We start from the raw sequence: 6,242 nt of genomic DNA, 5'->3' as shown, positions 1-6,242 counted from the left end.
GCTGATAAGCTCACCATTATAAAAAGCAGCAAGCAAGCTTCTGACCTTCCTTTTACAGAGAAGCTGCTACCAAGGGAAAATCTCCATCCTAAAGCACGCCACGGCATCACAGAGAACACAGGGGAGGGCCTGCGGCTTCTTGCAGCAGCAGAAAGCCCATTGCTATGTGCTTCACCATGTGCAGCGATGCCCATCACGTGTGTACCAAGGCTCTTCTCGTTCCCAGATATGCATGGACCTTCTGGAATCCAGTGCCATCGCATAGAGCTGGACAGGGAGCCCTGCGATTGACTCAATCCAGATGTTTCAGTATCCTTGGTGAGTAAGTAGGGTGCTCACATTTAATTTCATTTAGAAATTTAAAAACATGGTTACGTTTCTTGCACATGGGTTTGGTAAAACTCATATCTACTTATATGGCAGGTGGCTAAAAACAAAAGAATTATATCATTAGAAAACTAAATGTTGAAAGATGGCAAGTAGAAAGTTAAAATGAGAAAAAGGCTCCTTGGCTGGTAATGTGGGACTCCTTAGTAATAAGATTGGACTATATTCAGTTTTTCTAATAAATACGTGATTCTTGATTCTCTGAAAGTTTTAAAATAATGTCACACAGGAATATGAGAGTAATAAGACTGAAACAACCGAATGCTTTATGTGGGTACACATTCTACAAAACATCTCTCCTTAATGCTTTGCCAGACTTATCCTCAACTAAATTTCATAATTTAGATATGAATTATACATATCTCTTTATTGTTCAACAGACATTAAATAGTACCTCTTTCACTGGGCAAGTGAATGTTTATTTGTGACACTGTTTCGAACTCCTTGAATAGATGCCTCAGTGATTTTAATGATGACTAGGAACATATTTAAAATATACTACAATTTTCAAAGATAACTTACATTCTATATTCAAATAGGCATAAAGATAATTTTAAAAGCTGTGTTGTTACTTTTTACCTAAAAAGATGTATTACATTTTAGGTAGAAAAATGCAATATAACTTAAATGGTAATCTTATTAGCTCCTAGTAAAATGTTAATTCTGTTATATATTCATTACCTTAAGTAATAAAGGTGAATTAATATCTAAAATATATGATTTTTACCCCTTGGACAGTTTTCTTTTTCCTGAGAATGCAAGTCTCCAGATGTCTGTCTCTGATTCAGAAATTGATATAATGCTAATAATTTCACAATGTTAATTTTCTAGTAAACCATACAGAAATGTTGGTATTTGAAGAAGAAATTCAAATCATGTAAACTAAACAAATATTTTAAAATTAAATTTTGAGGAATATTAAAAATAAGTACAAAATTAAATCTGATAAACTATAGAAAACACATCACATGTTGTGGAAATCCTTTTCTATGTTGAATTGCATAAGAAGAACCTTCCCTAATTTCAAAGTAGAATTTGAGAATAACCAAATTTTTAAAAATATATGGAGTCATGTTTTTGAAAGCCAATAAATAGGAACAACTATTTTTATATGCTTATAAAAACATACTAATGGAATTTGAACTCTTCTAAAAAACTGAAACAGGACTTAAAAATCACATAAAACATTAGCATATGATATATGGGTTTTCTTTTTCTAATAGAGGCATTCTAAGTTATTGGACTCAACTAGTGTAGTATAAATTTAAACATGAGAAAACAAAATGAATAAAACTAAAAAACAACATATCAAAGCAATAACAGGAAACAAGCATCCAGATGAATGTAATTGAAATCACAGAAAATTAAAGAGAAATACAAACACACATAAAAGCAATTATCTTCAAAAGACTAACAACATCTGATATCCAGAAGACAGTAAAATATCTTCAATCTGCTGTGAAAAAAAAATTGCCTACCTAGAATTCTATAACCAGTGACAATCTCTGTCAAATATGGAGAAAAAGATGACATTGAAATAAACTAAAAGAGTTCACGACCAGCAGAACTACAGTTAAGGAAGTCATAAAGGATGTATTTCAGGTAGCAGGAAATTATTCCAGTAGCAGGTGTGTGGTATAAGAAATAATGAAAACCTGCGCTGCCCAGACTAGCGAACAATACAGTCAAGATGGCTAAAGGTGACCCCAGGAAACCAAAGGGCAAGATGTCTGCTTATGCCTTCTTTGTGCAGACGTGCAGAGAAGAACATAAGAAGAAAAACCCAGAAGTCCCTGTCAATTTTGCGGAATTTTCCAAGACGTGCTCTGAGAGGTGGAAGACAATGTCTGGCAAAGAGAAGTCTAAATTTGATGAAATGGCAAAGGCGGATAAAGTCCGCTAAGATCGGGAAATGAAGGATTATGGACCAGCTAAGGGAGGGAAGGAGAAGGGGGACTAATGCCCTAATGCCCCCAGAAGGCCACCGTCTGGATTCTTCCTGTTCTGTTCAGAATTCCACCCCAAGATCACATCTACAAACCCCGGCATCTCTATGGGAGATGTGGCAAAAAAGCTGGCCGAGATGCGGACTAACTTAAGCGACAGTGAAAAGCAGCCTACATCACTAAGGCTGCAAAGCTGCAGGAGGAGCAGGAGAAGGGTGTTGCTGACTATAAGTCTAAAGGGAAGTTTGATGGTGCAAAGGGTCCCGCTGAAGCTGCCAGGGAAAAGGTGGAAGAGGAAGATGAAGACAAGGAGGGGGAAGAGGGGGAAGAGGGGGAAGAGGGGGAAGAGGGGGAAGAGGGGGAAGAGGGGGAAGAGGGGGAAGAGGGGGAAGAGGGGGAAGAGGGGGAAGAGGGGGAAGAGGAGGAATAAAAAACTGTTTATCTGTCTCCTTGTGAATACCTTACAGTAGGGGAGCGCCATAATTGACCCATCTCTCATTTGAGAAATGCCCATTGCCCTCATTACGTTTAATAACAAAATTTGATCACGATCATATTGTAGTGTCAAAGTGCTCTAGAAATCGTCAGTGGTTTATATGAAGTGGCCATGGGTGTCTGGAGCACCCTGAAACTGTATCAAAGTTGTACATATTTCTAAACATTTTTAGAACGAAGAAGCACTCTTGTGTTCTCACTCTGTGCACTTTGCCGTTGGTGTGGCAAGGCATTGAAAGATGTTTCTGGCATTTTTTTTTTTTTTTTAATTTGTAAGGTGGTGTTAACTATATGGCTATTGGCTAGAAATCCTGAGTTATCAATTGTACATATCTATAGTTTGTAAAAAGAACAAAACAACCGAGACCAACTCCTGCTGCTTCTTGCTTGGCATCGAGGCTGTGGGGAAGAGCCCTTCCGAGGGGCCGTGGCTCAGGGCGTGCTCTGTGGGCTGGACCTGTTGACACTGCAGCGGGCATCCATTGAGCTTCACGTTGTCTTGTTTTGTATACAGTGACATAGCATCCTGCTGCCATTCTTAGCTGTGGACAAAGTGGGGTCAGCTGGCATGGATTCTTTCTTTCTTTTTTTAGTTAAGTATGGTAGTTTTTAAACTGTTTTAAAGCAAACCGTAGAACTCTTAATTGTCAGCAAAGTGGAAGAGACACTGCATCAATGAAAGTTCAAGAACCTTTGTACTTAAATGCATTTGCAACGTTCTGTTATTTTTTTGTATTTAGAATGCTGAAATGTTTTTAAAGTTAAACAAACAGTATTACATTTTAAAAAAATAATGAAGAGCAAAAAATTGAAACAACAAAACTAAGCTAAACACAGGTAAATGAATCACTGCATACATATCTATGCCTGTGTAAAAGAATGAATAGTGATTCTTGATAACTTTTTTTCCTGACGGAGATAAGAAAATAAGAGTAGTGATAAAGTATAGTCAAAAAATTTATTGTGGAAAAATATCCTTCCACATTGCTCTTTTATTTTTAATTTTTTTCTAATTTTTTTGATGAACATGTAAAGTTTATATAATAAAAGTTAGAAATTATAAAACTGATTAAGTACAGAGATTATCATCACCATTAAGAATTAATTGAGTGGAGTTCTAGAATTTAATGAGTGACTCTGCTAACGTGCTGTTTATAGCCATTTTTATAACTTCAGATTAATTTAGTGTTGATGTGCACCAAAATATGTTGTAAATGAACAAGGTTAAGTAATCAGCATGCAGGACTTCAGATCCTTCATTGCCATTCAAGTAAACTGGAGTACTTAATAAAGATCATCAAAGGGCTTAATCAGAGCGTATACCCTTAATAAATGACAGACATGATTCACTTTAAGAAAACATTATGACCAAACATAAATTAAATTTATAGATTTACATTACATAATACTTATTCATTGTATATGTAGGTGTAATTAGTATTAAAAAACAGAGTTCTGCTAGCAAATTTAAGCATTTCTTACAAATCATTTATGTTTTAAAAGAGGGGGGGCGGAGGAGTGCATAAATCCCAAGGAAGGGATTTCTTTGCACTTCAGTAAAAATGACACTTTCTGAAAAGTGAGCACTTTTTATCAATCTTCAAACACTGGATTTATATGATTAACAGACATCTCATGATTAAATTAGAAATTTTAACAGCAGTGTCAGCAATGCATTCCAAATATCCATCACTAGATGAAATTTACTAATATCACTTCATTACTATTTATGAGATATTTGACTGAATAGTAAGTGCTTGCTTACACATACAATTTCTCTCTTAAGTTTCATGATGATTGACTCAAATATTTATTAAAATAGTATCTGTATAATGTTTCTCCTCCCTATTAAATGTAACCAATATATTAAACTACCAGGCTTTTGCTCCCTAACACCTTTGGAAAGAGTTTTAAAATTTTAGTTTTGGTTTTTAAACATATTGTTATAGTTCATAAATATGATTTGGGGAAAATATGTATAGCAGCGAGCAGAAATGACTTTGGGCTAATTGGGCAGTATAAGGCAAAAGTTAAAAGGAAATTATATATAAGGAGACTACAAAAAATCAACGGAGGGAGAAGTGTGAGTACTGAGTAAATGATAAATAGATACAGACAACAGATACTTTAATGTGCCTTAATAAGTTAGGTTCATTGCACATGGTGTGGTAACAGAATTGAAATGGCATTGATGGAAGCAGATAGAAAATAAAAATGAGTCTTGCTGATTTAAGCCAAAGAAGTGAAGGAAGGGACAGAGAGATTAGTTAGGAGCCTCCTGGAATAATCCAAAGTGAAGTGGTATTCTTTAGAATAAGACAAGGAAGTAAATGAAATATTGTGAATTATGATGAATGTAATAAGAAAAATAAAAGTTGTGAGAGCTAAGAGTTACTGCAGTCTTTTTTGAAAAACAATAATACTGAGTGACAATTTCAAATGGGCAGTATAATAGGGAAAACAGACAAATAAACTTTATGTTCTTCAAATATGAAGACTGGGAAAATTGAGGTGTCATTAGTAGATGTGAATGGCTTAGATAAGATTCACTGTTCACTTATTCTTTCAACAGATATTTCTTGATTATGCACTATGCACAGATAATTACGCTTTGTGGTGGGAATAAAAAACTAAAGAACAGCAGACATAGTTACTGTCTTAGTGGAATTTAAATTTGATGGGTGAATGAACATTAATTAATTCACCTGGAGATGTAAAATTACAATCGCAATTAAGCTTACAGAGAAGAGTCTCCCGATGCTAGAAAGCACATTATGGGGAAGATTTGGCCGTGTCAGACAGACTGGGAAGGGCTTTCTGAAGGCAGGAATGCCGAGTTCACCGAGATAAAATCATAGCAGAAGAAAAGCTCAAAGCTGTAACCAAACCTTGAGGAATATCTAAGGAATGGTAACAAAACATTTCAGTAAAAGTGACCATGTAGAGATGTTTTGAGACTAAAAGCTTGGCATAAAACAGAAGAGATTATTAAATAATTAAATACCCCTAAAAAATCAGACACTGGCCAAATAAAAATTATATTTAAATGAGAGTGGGTTAAATTTTGGCCTTATTTTCATTAAATATAGCATCTTGGTAAATATTCAGATGACAGATTAGCTAGCTCACTGTGCACTCTACCTTCCCAGTCTTGTTTTACAATAAAAAGTTCCCAGATACGAATTTCACATTTTCCAAATATCACATCTAGAACTTCAGGCTACCTGATCAACACAAATAAGGAGATTATTCCTGCTATAATTTTTGTTGTAACACAAGACACTCCTTTCCTGCCAGGCATCTTACGTGAATTACTGCAATCTTAATGGTAAATGTTATTTTAACACTTGTGTTTGGACTCCAACATGGAATTGTATTACTTACTTTATTAGCTCATTTACCACCTACTATGCT

At 35.1% G+C, this 6,242-nt stretch overlaps 1 pseudogene; it reads left to right on the top strand.

Moving 5' to 3' along the window:
• The first annotated feature begins 2,077 nt into the window (after nt 1-2,077).
• LOC105874685 (high mobility group protein B3 pseudogene) lies at nt 2,078-2,763 on the top strand (annotated as a pseudogene).
• The last annotated feature ends 3,479 nt before the right edge of the window (nt 2,764-6,242 follow it).

This window comes from Microcebus murinus, chromosome 15, assembly GCF_040939455.1.
Source record: "Microcebus murinus isolate Inina chromosome 15, M.murinus_Inina_mat1.0, whole genome shotgun sequence".
NCBI classification, from domain to species: Eukaryota; Metazoa; Chordata; class Mammalia; order Primates; family Cheirogaleidae; genus Microcebus; species Microcebus murinus.
Note: the sequence above shows the minus strand (reverse complement) of the source record. Positions and strands in the feature narration are given on the sequence as shown.